Below are 14,840 nucleotides of genomic sequence, written 5' to 3' on the forward strand. Positions count from 1 at the left end.
CGATCATATATACCTACTACGTATATCGAGAGATTTGCACCCTCTACAGTGCGTGCGCAAGAACAAGAACATTTTATGACAAGTGGTTGTCGAATATTATGTCGAAATAACAGGGGCGTTTGCGAGGTTAGACCGATCTACAGTGAGTTTTTTATCGATGAACCATAGGGATTTACATAGTGTGACCCCAAAAGGTGAATTTATGGGCAGCAATTAATGGAATTCAAAATGTAATAATATTTTTAAAAAATTATCAGAACTTGTGAAAAATAAGTAAGCTACAAGTGTGCGAAAAATAATTTTGAAATTAGCAGTAGAAAAACCATGAACACGAAATAAAGTTTACACCATGCACTGTCGCGAGCAAAAAATTCTGGTCCTTTCCTTACCCTTTAGTTATACTAAGACTTGGCGCGACCTTGACGCGACCTTGAAACACAACAAGAGAGAAAAAAAGGCATTTGCACAAGGTTTGAATGGTGGGACACGATCTAGGAGGACGCCCTGAGGCTGTCTAGCCAGAAAAAACGCGAAAATTGCAGAAGTAGTTAAAGTGAACAATTACCAAAACACTTTAAACCCCCTGTTGTGATTTTATACAAAATGGCGAAAAACTAATACGAGTGCGTTATCGGAATAAACAAAGACAAAAACATACCTGTGGACCACGTGCTGTAGTTATGACAATACTGCCTGGATTAAACAGCGCAACCCGTTAGCGTCACACGTGATATTACACTTATACGCGACAAACACGTATGCTATGCGCGATTCGTGGATATCTCGCGGTTCTATTCGATTTTGACGATACACAAAATGAACGTCAGGAGAATCGTACAAGCAAAACACTCAATTTACAACTAAAGCAACTCATCAGAAAAACACAACCGTTCAGTTCGCGAGCTGAAAGTCGAGAGAGCTAGTGCTAGACGTAGACAGCATCTACTTTTCAAACAGGAAACAAAACAAAAATGGCCCCACTCCTCGCGGTCGGAACTTCTCGATGGTATTCGTACGTCGTCGCTTTTTTTTTCTAGTGCCTTTTAGTTTGTTTCGGCGGCGGCAATTTGAATTCAAATTGGAGTATTAAGTAGGTATAGTGTATAGTGTTTTTTACGGACCCTCATATAAACAGGGTGAGTCGGGAGCAACGGCCGAAACTCCATGAGTGTCGTTACACGTGAAAATAATGTTAAAAAACTCATACAAGGTGTTTCATATAGTATCATACAAACTTTAACCGGTGGTAGATTCCAATCCCTAGACACTCTTATAAAAATGTCTAGGTTCTAAGGTTAAAATTGTTGAAAATAAAGCATGTTGAAGAGTGTACTACTAGCTTTATACAGGGTTATTCTAAATGATTGTAGTCGAAGTAAGCCATGCCCACGTTATTACATTTTTGCCGCTTTCATGTGAACTGTCAGTTTTGTCGCTGTCACTGTCATTTTTTAGGTGAAAAGTGCGGTGATGAGATTTTTATTTATTTTTGTTAAATTAACGATTGAATCCAGAAATATTGAGTTGTTTTGCATTTAATTTAACTCCCGTGTGTGAACGGTGTGTACTCACTTATTCACATCATTTTGATTTTTTTTCTGTGGAGCGGCAACCATAAATTTTACATTCAGTTTTCACGCCTACTTCGACTACAGTCATTTAGAATAATCCTGTGCAACCGGGCCTACGGTGAATAACATGTACTCTCGTGTCAAAAATAAATTATTCCCTAGAATTCGAACTTTTTGGGAAATAACGTTTTTCATGTTGTGTGCAACTAGAATTTTCAAAAATAATTTTGAATGCTTAAGGTGGGTTGCTATGAATTGAGAGATTATGTTCAACTAAATATGCCGCCAGAAACCAAAATTACTTATGAAACGAAAAAACATCCATCACTTAGCGAGAAATAGAGCCATATGCAACTATTACAAGGAATTCGCTGCCTTACTGTTACGACACCTTTTGTTTGTCACCAGAAACCACATAGCCTCCAACCTAACCAAATTTATGGCAACCTAGTAAGGAGTATCCCTAAATCATAGGGAGTAATTTATTTTTGACAAGATTATATGTATGTACAGATACAGCCTGTTGCCATAAAAATTAAAAGTGTACTTTTATTTTTCGCATTCCAACTGTACCATGGACAAGTACCCAGAGCATCAAAAATTTTTCCCTTCTACAATAACGACACTGTTTTAACCTTCTTTAGACAAAGTTATTAAATACCTCTTCAATTAAAATCTTGACGGGCTCTGCAAAAAGTCGCCAAAATAAAAATTGTGTCGATCCAAAACAAAGTTATACGAATAATGAAAATCTGGCTCATGGTGGAAATATTCTAAAATAAAAACGAAAATAAGCTGGTAATTACCGAGTGCCTCAATTACATTTAAAATAAAGAAAAATAAACTGATGTTGACAATTCCAGCAATTATCACCAAATAAGGCATTGCCGATTGCACTACCTCACAAAGATGTTTGACGAACCTGTAAAATAGGATTTTATTGTTCAATTCCGACGATTGTATTTAAATACCTACCTTTGGATCTCGAGGTGCTGTTGACTGAATAAACATAATCTCTCCTTGATTTTATCTTGATATAAAACATCATCAATTATTATATTTCCATTTCTTGTGTCTATAAAATTGTCCGAAATGTGCAGAATGTGCTCGATGAGAAGAAAAATCTGTATGTGCATTTGAAGTATGGCATACAATAACATAAATGGTTGCCTAAAATTTGCATAAACCAGATATGTCATTGTCGCAATAGTATATTAAGTATAAAGAACGGTAATGACAATGTACGGATCGAAGACAATTGTTTGGAGGAGGAGCTTGCGACGACTCCAATATTGTCTGTCTATTGTCATTAACGTTCGTCATGCTTATGAGATTTTTTGCGCGATTGAATATTTATTACAAAACATTCCTAACTAGAATGCAATGCGATACGACGCCCTTCACATCGTGTTGCCACAATGTCGATTTTTGTATCGCGTTTCTAAGGCAATCTGCAAACAACTACCGCCATTGCAGTTTTTGTGCGCAAATGTCGCCAGTTGTGTTGAAAAACAAGCAGTAAAATGAGTGATATTAGTGATTCCGAAAACGAAGTGAATATTGTAGAAGAAACTTAGAATGTGGGGTGCATCACAAATAAAGAATTTTTGAAACTAACGACCTCAACGTGTAATTAAGAAGACAAGGAAAATTTGTGGTATCTATGAAAATTTTGATAATGTCGCGGCAAGTTCGCTAATATTATTTCATTGCAGCGGCAAGGAATGCCGACCACAAGAGCCGTGTGAGTTTCCAGAAAGTGCTAACATCTTGTCTTCAACTTCTGTCTACATAAATCAAGAATTTTCGAAACCAGCGAACTCAATATGAAATCAAGAAGACAAGGAAAATCTGGGGTATGAACATTTTGACAATGCCAATGTCGCGGCAAGTTTGCTAATGCTATTTCATTGCAGCGCCAAGGAAAGCCGACTACAAGAGCTTTGAGTTTCCAGAAAGTGCTCCCACATCTTGTCTTCAACTTCTGTCTACATAAAAATTATTATAATAATCGATTAATTTTGAATAAACTTTACTTACCGTTCTAGAACACCAAAAATTACTTACTTTCGAGTTTATCGTTAGCATCGAGTAAACAGAGCTTACCATCTTGGAAACAGACGTGGTAAACAACCAAATAGAGTACAATCGCGCAAAAAATAAATGAAGGATGGGATTTTTGACCAGTTACCAAAAATATTCTCAAAAACTTCAACACATAGATACAATTCATTTTCATTTGTCCTCATTGGGAAATTGACAATAAATATGATAAGGGTCAATACCAACAGAGCGTAATAAATCCTGTTGTTCCTAGTCGATCTGTCTAAGATAATTTGCTTTGCTTTGATACCACCACTATCGATGGACCAAGAAATACTGTGAAACCAGCCGTTTAACTTTTCGTAAGTTTTCTCCAACGTAGTTAAGTAAATCGTTACGCATATCATCTTCGTATTGAAAAAAAAAAAAATTAATTGTGTCGCGACGTCTTGAGCATACCTACGTAAAGAAGAAGCATCATCACGCTGAAATATGTCATTCTCAATCTTTGACTGAAGTTGACGATTAAGTAATATACTTGCAGAAGATAGAAAATAGAGTGGCAAAATATGCAGAAAAAAAATCTCTTTGTAATTTTGTGGTAACCGTATTTACAAAAATAGTTATACAAACACTGATCTGCATCTTCTAAAATTGAAGAAGTTGTAGAAAAGAAATGACTTTTAAAAGTTTACCTCTGTAGGGAGCGACTTCATAGTGCTTAGTCTGGTCATATCGAACGACAATGGCGGACTTGTGGCTACTTCTGCGAAATCTCTATATAAAGTCTTGTAAAATAAAATAATGCATCTAATTGCATTCAAAAAATTTTAAACTGGTATTTTATTCGAACGACCATTGTTTATTTAAGCAAGATTATTCTTTGTGAGAAATACAGGTTAATTTGGTTCTCTTACTCCAATTGATTTTGCCTACCAGAACAGACATGAATTCCCCACAGTTCTATCAGGGGTTGTGTATTCTTCATGCAAGAATTCTCTCTCGTGTCTTTTGGCCTTGAGAGGAGGATAATTGACGAGGCCTGGTTCACATATAAAACTCTGTGATGCGAGATGAAAACGAGTATACTCTGTTTCTAAGCCCGATGCCGCTAAGCCATAAAACGACCGAATGACCGACAGATTCCAGTGCGTCTAAAACATTACACGAATAAGTCATTCATTATAAACAGCCTATGTATTAAAATATTACAATTCAACTTTTTGGATTTCCTGCTCTAAAATACTGTCCCTTACCTGGCATCTTCCAAACATCATGTTTTTTCTCACTCGAACTCCCGCACACAGCTTTCAGAACGAGGATGGTCAATTTGTTAACGTGAGCCGAGCGCAAGTATCTTCCCAACAAAAGAAATTTGCATGTGCGTGTGTTAAGCCGTTATTATCATTGATTTTTTACGACCCGTTTTTACGACTTGCCGGCATCGAACTCAGAAACGGAGTATAACTTAAGATACATTAATATAAGTTGGAAAGACCAAACGTGTCTGTGCCACTTGCACTGTGCACCTTGATATTTAAAAAAAAAAAATGTGAAAAAAGAAAACCTGTTGATACCACGTTGTGTTGTATTCCACGAGAACCACGAGAACCCGCACCATCGGAAGAGTTTTTTAATGAAACCATTGAACACACTTCGCTTATTTAACTAGTAATTGGGCTTTGCTGGATGTTTGATTTAAGCTTTGACGAAATGAAATTTGATTTGCTGCCAGTAAATTAAACTTTGACTGATTTATAAGTGAATAAGCTAAATAAATAAATGTTTGAACATGACGCGGCATTAAGAGAATTTGAGATCCGAACTATGTGGTCATACAAATATTTTAATTGTCTCTCCTGTTAAAATTATACCTCGCGGATTCTCATGGAACAACAACAGAGTAGCACGCTAAGTATGCTTAATTCGTTAATCTTCAGATCTAGATGATACGCATCAAAATGAAGTCATTTATACAGTAATTTGCGGGCGTAAATAATGCCTTTTGCGCCCTAAGGTCTAAAAGAACTAATTTTAATAGCTATTTTATTTGTTGCATCACATTGGCAACCAACAACATAACTCTTGATTTTTGAGAACAAATCATGTCATTTATTTTACAAAAAATTATGTTTGCATTTCGGGCGTGAACGGCGATTTTGGCCCTTTGGCGTCTTATAATCCCTCGGCCCTTCATGCCTCGTGCTTATAATTCCGCCGCGGACCAAAATCGCCTCCTTCACGCCCTTAATACAAAAATATCTATTTGTAACATTTAGTTTGCAAACTGATAAGAAATACAGTGCGATTGAAAATAAAAAGAAGGGCCGTGATTAATACGCTTCAGTTGGCAACACGTAAAAATTTTATTTAAATGTCATCAGATTTCATTGTAACTGTCATTATTAATTATTGACTATTAAAATTTGCTATTACAATATGTTTACTTTAGAGCAAAAAATTTTCATTGTGCAGTGTTACTTCAGAAACGGCGAATGGTCCTGTTCGACACCTCGAGTTTTTGAGGAATTTCAACAAAAGTTTCCGGACTTTCAAGGCACTTGCCAACAACTTGCCTTGATTATTTTGTTTTTCCATACCTGATAAACAACGTGTTCAAAAACAGGCCTGGTACAATTCCCAAATTAATGCAAGTAATTACTGATAACCAATTTAATTGATGCCCGAAGCCCGACTTTGCGAAGGTCATTTGAAAACATGAAGTGAAGAGTAACATTATGTTTGGAAGCTGAAGGCAGACATTTCGTACATTTACTCTAGTTTTTGTAAGAATACAATTGGAGCTCCTCATGTATGATCAATTAGCGCAATGTTTGAGTAATAAAGATAATCTTCATCTTGGAAACAATATTTGTTTTTATATTTACCAAAATTCGATCGTATTGCAGTCATTTTAGATTTTTGTCTTTTTAACTTCAGAAATTGACAATAGAACAGAGCCCCCAAGAACATAACCTCTCTGTAAACAATGAGTCCTCACGTTCTTCACCACAGAACACAGAACGACGCTGTGCTCATCGTTGAATAAAGTTTTAAGTCTCATTGTTTCATTGAACTAGGTACGGTTGGCTTCAAAAAAAGGGTGAACTGTCAGAAAAAGTTCTGTCAGATTTTATTAAATTTTTATAGTTTGAAACGGCGTTTTAGAGTTTAGATTAAAAAACTGCACTTATGTGTCAGAAATACTACTGTCAAACGGACAAAAATTGACATAAATTGACAAATTAAATTTCCAATTCACATTAGGTCAAATTTCAATTCCCGTTTTTTTGAAGCCAACTGTACGTAAGGGAATTCTTTTACAACCGACAGGGCGACAGGTCACACAAAATTCACTTCTTTATGAAAATCAAGATTTCAACGTTTTCAAAATCACTACTAACCTAACTTTTAAGACTGACATCTGATAATTTGAAATTTTAACGAATTGCCAACTGAAATTTTTGGTCGCAACCAACTCTATTTTTTTTTTCGATCTCACGGTAGTAATTTATATTAGAGTACGGAAGTGGTATTTTACAGCGCGAAAACTAGGTTGGAGTGCTTCATTTTCACGTGTAATTTTTGTTCATCATTGAGTTTTTTAAATGATGATACCAACGACAACATGAAACACTCGTTCTCGTCTATTATTTCATGACTTCTTCTTTCCAGTATGTGGTGAATAAATTTTTCTCAGATTCGTTTTATTTCTTTAATTTCCTGATGCTGGGAATCACTGCTGGTCGGATTGTTTCTAAACGCTTTATGTAACATTGTTTGTTGTCATATTGTCGATAGTTACGTAGATCGTCTCCAAAAACTAGTCATAGTAATTTTGAAGTAGGAGCTCTACGTTGTCGTGCATGACTACACACTTATCTTCGCAAATGGTGTTGTTGTGAGACCTTTTTGTGATATTTGCACTCGAATTTTGACGATTCATTCTTCATTACCGAATGTGCAATCTGATAAAAGCAATTCACACTACTGTACTGGTTCTTATAGGTTGTCTAAATTAAGAATTTAAAATTTAAAATAATTTCAACGAAGCATCCTTAACAGCCATACTTCATAGGTATCGTGTGTTTTTTTCACCTCAAAGTAGGCGTTGAAGAGTCGATTGTGAACCCACCAGGGATTACAGATCACGAATCAGCTGTTTAAAGCTAACCTTACTTTTTGCGCCGTTTGTGTTATTACTCTGCACACTGACGAGTGGTCCGTCCACAATCGACTCTTCAACGCCAACTTTGAGGTGAAATAAAAAAAAAAAACACCCGATAGAATCAACTTGCCATGTTGAATGAAACTCCCGTACGACGTTAGTACGAGTTTAATAGATTTGGCCATGGTTTCTCCAAATTGTGTCGCCATCTAAGAAGACTACGCATCGCGGTGCTTTCTTTAAAAGATGGCTGAATCACAATCATAGCGATGCGAATTATTGGCCTTCTTGCAGCCTCGACTTGAACTCCTTGAAAATATTTGGAGGAACGTTGAAACGTTGAAGTGTCACACATATGCTTGGTGGGTGTCAGAGATGTCAATTTCTACTAAACTGCGTCGTTTCGTAGTATTGGAAAATAAAAGGCGAGCGAGATGTGTTAAGAGTTGTCATGGAAAATATTGTAGAAAGGATCTATGCTCGCGAAGCAGACAATGCAGGCCACTCTCCAATCATTTTTTTATATTCTATTCTATTTTTAGATGGCAATGCGACTAATGAGCCAACTGCACTATTAGCAACAAAAATCGATAGCTCATAAAATTGCTACATTGAACGAATAATTAAATAAAACTCTGAACAGCATAAACTGATTCCAAATAGATTCAAACACTGCAATTTTTCCGGAATTTCAGCAATGGAGAAACTATCCATATTTTAGTATTACCTATAACTTGATCTTGACGTATGGAAATTTTTAACTGGAGAAAATCCAGATCTCTAAGGTAAATTAAAAACATCAAGTACCAGATTTTCATTTTAAATCCATTGTTGTCTCAGGAAATTTGATGTTAAATCTTTTCTTAATATAAGCTGGTGTTACTTTGTTCAAAGTTTCCGTATTTTCTTCAAATTGTGCTAATAGTTTACGTTAAATTCATATAAAAACAAATCCATCAGATTCAGATTTAATTTATTTCTGAAAAATATAACGATGCATAAGTGCCATTTAATAGTATATTATGATAAAAGTTTATAAAGAAGCCTTTAAAGCACGTGCGACGAGCCTCACCGAATGTTTACGCCCATCGAACGATATCCATCTCTCGGGCTAAAGCCCTCGAGCTCGATTCATCGTTCTCCGGGCGTAGGTAATCATCGTTGTAACGCCCTTGGTGCATAAATAGCTATTACGGAACAGTCGTGCCTAATTTCTTGTGCCATTTGTATAAAGTGTTATTTTAGTGCTTCAAAAGAGAGAGAAAGTAGCACCTTTAATCCCTTGGGAGTAAAAGCACAACCGAATGTATTGGATTATATCATTAAGAGTAGAAGAGTAGAAGATTGCAGACCGAGACGAAGTCGAGGTCGACAACTGGGCGAAGCACAAAATGACCTTCTACTCGGAATGAGACGTACTATTTTATCTTCAAGCGGATCACAAAAAAATCGGACATAAGCGCATTTATTTTCTCTTGCTGCAGTTACAGTAAAATGACAATTTTCAAACTTACAGTTTTCAAATTTTAAGGAACCAGTAATTCCTAGTTTTGTTGTTGCAATAATATCAGTAAAGTCTACTAAAGTCTAAAGTTTAATTTTTAACGTTGAACGGCCATCTTGCTATTTTGGATTTTAACATCTGTCATCCATGCCCATAATTTCGTTATTTCCCTTTTAATTATTAAATATTTCGTGTAATTATTGAAAAATAAATCATGAGAAATGCTTTAAATGACTCGGTCGAGCCGGCTCCTAAGATTTGAAGTGTTTCAAGTCCGGTTACAAAAAAAGCCACTTCAAACGTTTTTATAGAGATACACAAAGGCGCGATTTTGGACTGCTTGAAGATAAAGTTAATATATTTACAGTGGGATTGTTAAGTTGACGTAATGTGTCAAAGTAACAATAAGGTAACATCATTCGTGCTTTTCAACAACAAAATTAAAATTACTCTATTCGCATTTTACACTAACATTTACTATCACTAGAAATGATGCTATAAAATTCAACTTTGTGCAACTGTTTTCAGTTGAAAACAGTGTGACAAAATGATCATTGTGACACTGAAATAGAAAATAGTAGTTTATTTAATGAGTTCGTGTGTAAATTGGGCCTTTTTTCTCACAAGTGGGCCATTATTAAACGTGAGTGAAACGCGCGTTTTAAAGGCCCACGAGTGCCAAAAAAGGCCAAATTTATACACGAACGAATTGAATACTAAGTTTTTTTGTTCGACGAGCCCCTTAAAGGCTCCAAATCGCTTAAAATCTTTAAAATTAGCTTATCATAATCCGTTCACACAGGAGAAAATTCTTAAATTCTGACAGTGTCAAACAAAAAAATTTATAATGCACGACTTGTTACTTGAGAATTTGCTCTTTGTAACCAACAGCAACACAGAACTAAAGTGCGTTTTCATTTCTCATGCAAATAAACTTATTCTCGAGACGAAAAAATGGTCCCTTGTCAAATAATTTACCGTTTACATTAACTTAACTTGTTGCTGATGTACCTACTCATACATGATTCGATTAATTTTTACTGCCCGATGCATTATTTATAATCGCCCCGACTCATTGAGTTGACACAAGACCAGTCCATACGACACACTCATTCGAAGCAGCTTTAAAATAAAAAGTAGCAATTTTGACAATTACTACAGGAATACTTACAGTAACAGCTAATTTGTAATCAAGTATAAGTCCAGCACAAGAAAAACTGAGAGGCTTTATAGAATTTGCCATAAAAATTAAAAGTGTACTTTTATTTTTGCCATTCCAACTGTACCATGGACAAGTACCGAGAGCATCAAAAATTTTTCCCGTCTACAATAACGACACTATTTTAACCTTCTACATACAAAATTATTAAATACCTCTTCAATTAATTCTTGACCGGCTTTGCAAAAAATCGCCAAAATAGAAATTGTGTTGGTCCAAAGCAAAATTATACGAATAATGAAAATAGGGCTCACAGTGGATAAATTCTAAAATAAAAACGAAAATAAGCTGGTAATTACCGAGTGCCTCAATTACATTTAAAATAGAGAAAAATACACTGATGTTGAAAAGTCCAGCAATTATCACCAAATAAGGCATTGCCGATTGTACTACTTCACAAAGATTTGTGACGAACCTGTAAAATAGGATTTTATTATTCAATTCCGAGGATTGTAATTACATACCTTTTTATCTCGCAGTGCTGTTGAGTGAACAAGCATAATCTCTCCTTGATTTTATCTTGATATAAAACATCATCAATTATTATGTTTCCATTTCTTGTGTCTATAAAATTGTCTGAAATATGCAGAATGTGCTCGGTGAGTAGAAAAATCTGTATGTGCGTTTGAAGTATGGCATACAATAATATAAATGGTAGCCTAAGATTTGCATAAATCAGATATGGCATTGTCGCAAAATAAATGAAGTATGGTATTTTTGACCAGTTACCAAAAATATTCTCAAAAACCTCAATACATAGATAGAATTCATTTTCATTTTCTCCCATTGGTAAATTGACAATCGATATGAAAAAGGTCAATACCAATAGTGCATAATAAATCCTGTTGTTTCTAGTCGATCTGTCTAAGATAATCTGCTTTGCTGTGATACCAGCACTATCGATGGACCAAGAAATACTCTGATGCCAGCGCTCTAACTTTTCGTAAGTTTTTTCCATCCCAGTTAAATAGACCATTACGTATATCATCTTCGTATCGAAAAAAATAAATTTTTAATTGTGTAGCGACGTTTTGAGCATACCTACGTAAAGAAAGAGCATCATCACGCTGAAGTATGTTGTTATCAATTTTTGACTGAAGTTGACGATTAGGTAATATACTTGCAGAAGATAGAAAATAGAGTGGCAAAATATACAGAAAAAATTCAATCTTTTTGCAATTTTGTGGTAACCGTATTTACAAAAAAAGTTATACAAAATCGGGAAACACTGATCTGCATCTTCTAAAATTGAAGAAGTTGTAAAAAAGAAACGACTTTTAAAGTTTACCTCTGTAGGGAGCGACTTCATAGCGCTTAGGTCTGGTCATATCGAACGACGATGGCAGACTCGTGGCTACTTATGCGAAATGCCTGTGTAAATACTTTTGTAAAATCGATAATCGTTGTGTAATTTAGTTAAATAATGCATCTAATTGCATTCATAAAATTTTAAACTCGTATTTTATTCGAACGACCATTGTTTACATAAGCAACATTATTCTTTGTAGGAAATACAGGTTAATTTGATTCTCTTACTGCAATTGATTTTGCCCATCAGAACAGGCATACATTTCCCACAGTTCTATCAGCGGTTGTAAATTCTTCATGCAAGAATTCTATCTCGTGCTATGTCTTTTAGCCTTTAGACGAAAATTGCCGAGGCCTGGTTTACATATATAACTCTTAAGCCGTTATTATTATTGATTTTTTACAACTCGTTTTTACGACTTGCCGGCATCGAACTCAGACACGGAGTATAACTAAAGATACATTAACATAAGTTGGAAAGACCAAACATGTCTGTGCCACTTGAATCTTGATATTTTGGAAAAAAATAGGAAAATAAATGTGTGAGAAAAGAAAACCTGTTGAAACCACGTTGTGTTGTGCTATTCATGTTCCAGTTTTTTAATGAAACGCTTAAACACACTTCGCTTATATTTTATTTAACTAGTACCTAATTGGGCTTTGGTGATGCTTGATCCCAACAAAATTTAAATGAGAGATTTAATAGATGCTTTTTGGTGTATGTTTGATTTAAACTTTGACGAAATGAAATTTGATTTGCGGCCAGTAAATTAAACTTTGACCAATTTATAAGTGAATAAGCTAAATAAATAAATGTTTGAACATGACGCCGCATCAAGAAAATCGATAACTCATAAAATTGCTACATTCAACGAATCATTAAATGAAACTATGAACAGCATAAACTGATTCCAATTTTATTCAAACACTGGAATTTTTTCGAAATTTTAGCGTTGGCAAAACTGTCAATATTTTATTATTAGCTATAACATAATCTTGACGTGTGAACATTTTTAACTGGAAGAGATCCAGATCTCTAAGGTAAATTAAAATCATCAAGTACCTACGAGATTTTCATTATAAATGAAACGGTTCGGTATTTTTATATTACCCAATTTTAAATCGATTATTATCTGAGGAGTTGTTATGATGTTAAATCTAATTATAGCTAGGCAAAGAAACTTTTATTGAACAGTTTAGGTTAAATTCATATAAAAATAAATTCATCAGATTCAAATTTAATTTATTTGTGCAAAATATAACAATGCATAAGCCTGTTAAAAGTTTTCTGAAAACAGTCGTGGCCAATTTCTTGTGCCTTTTTATAAAGTGTTATTTTAGTACCTCAGAAGAGATAGTAAAGTAGCACTTTTAATCCTTTGGGAATAAAAACACAACCGTCTTTTTGCGCTAAGGCCATAGATTGAAGCCCGAGGCTAAGTCGAGGTCGGCAACTTGGCGAAGCACAAAAAGACCTTCTTTTCTGAATGATATACAGCTAGTATTTTATCTTCAAGCGGGTCACAAAAAGTATCGGACATGAACTAACTCATATGAAGTTATGAGTTATGACTTATGGGCTGATCCGGGTATTTTTCTCTAAAAAGTTGACACACTTCTTGATGTGTCCTAGCTTTGTCGCTATTCAATTGTACCATTTTTATTAATAAAATACGTAGTTTCTCTAATTTAGAAAAAGCAAGATAATATCACATACTAATGTTTTGTGTTTTTATACACCGGCAACTAGATACATTTTCCCAATTTAATAAATTTTTAATATTTGAAATTTAACAGTTTCTCGATTTTTTTGAAATACGAGTATAATGCATTGAAAATTTTATACGGTTGGAAACGAAATAAGAAGTACTACCAAAATCAATAATAAAAAATAGGTATAGGTTGTTATTTAAAAAAAAGTCGATGACGTCATGACATGAAAAACAGATGACATAAGAAATTGAAAATAGGCTGAAAATATTTGCTAAATTCGCTATACCCCTTCGAGTTTTTTTCCAAAAAATTGAAGAGTCGATTGTCAACGCACTACGGATTATGGATCACGGATCAGCCGTTTAAATCTAACTTCACTTTTTGCGTTCTTTGTATTTTTACTGTGCGGACTGACGAGTGGTGCGTTCACAATCGACTATTCCGAGTCAACTTTGACGGGAAATTTAAATGAACACCCTAAACCCTATAGTTAATAATGGGGCATATTCTGTAATTGCTCCCCTAAATTTTAAAGGCAGTTAAATTAAGTTGTCGTAGCAATGAGTCAATGACCAATCAGGGCTTGAAATTTTAAATTTTAAAAGACGCTACAATTTTAACGCCCTTTTAAAAATTACAGAATACCCAATATGTATTAATTTGGCATTAATTTCATTACATTTTAAAGAAAAATTTTGTTTAGATTTACATGAGGAATTTGTCAACTCTGAACCTCTCGCTGTCTTGTAAAAGTTTTGTTAAAAAAAAAAACTAACTAAGGAGTGGATTTACGAAACTCAGATATAATTTTTAAATTAAATTTAAGAAATTGCGACCTGGATAAATAAGGGATGTTTACAATTTTTCTTTATTTTATGTTATTTGAGTGTAATGAAAATACTTAAAGAAAGGTCTATTTTTCCGTCAATTTCTGTTACTTCTCAACCGACATAAATTTGAACATGTTGTAACGTAAACCGGTATGGTTTTTAATTTATGGCGAAGCTCGTGGACAGTCAGAGCTAAAACAGCAAATCTACGGTAAAAGGTTGCCTCAAAGGATACTTCCCAATGCACGAACCTTTGTAAACGTTGTGCAGCATCTTCGCGATTTCGGGCGTTTTGAAATGAATAAGCGCAATCTTGGCCGCCAACGGGAAGATCGCATTTTAGTTGCAGAAGAAGACATTCCTCGCGAAATCCAAGAGCGTCACTTCCAGAAGTTATTTTTCAATTAACGTGCGGGTTGGTTGGGGAATGTTGAAAAACACCTCGTAGGTCCCTATGCTTTACCGTTTCAATGTAGACGGTTAT

Source organism: Tenebrio molitor, chromosome 4 (genome assembly GCF_963966145.1).
Source record: "Tenebrio molitor chromosome 4, icTenMoli1.1, whole genome shotgun sequence".
Taxonomy (NCBI): domain Eukaryota; kingdom Metazoa; phylum Arthropoda; class Insecta; order Coleoptera; family Tenebrionidae; genus Tenebrio; species Tenebrio molitor.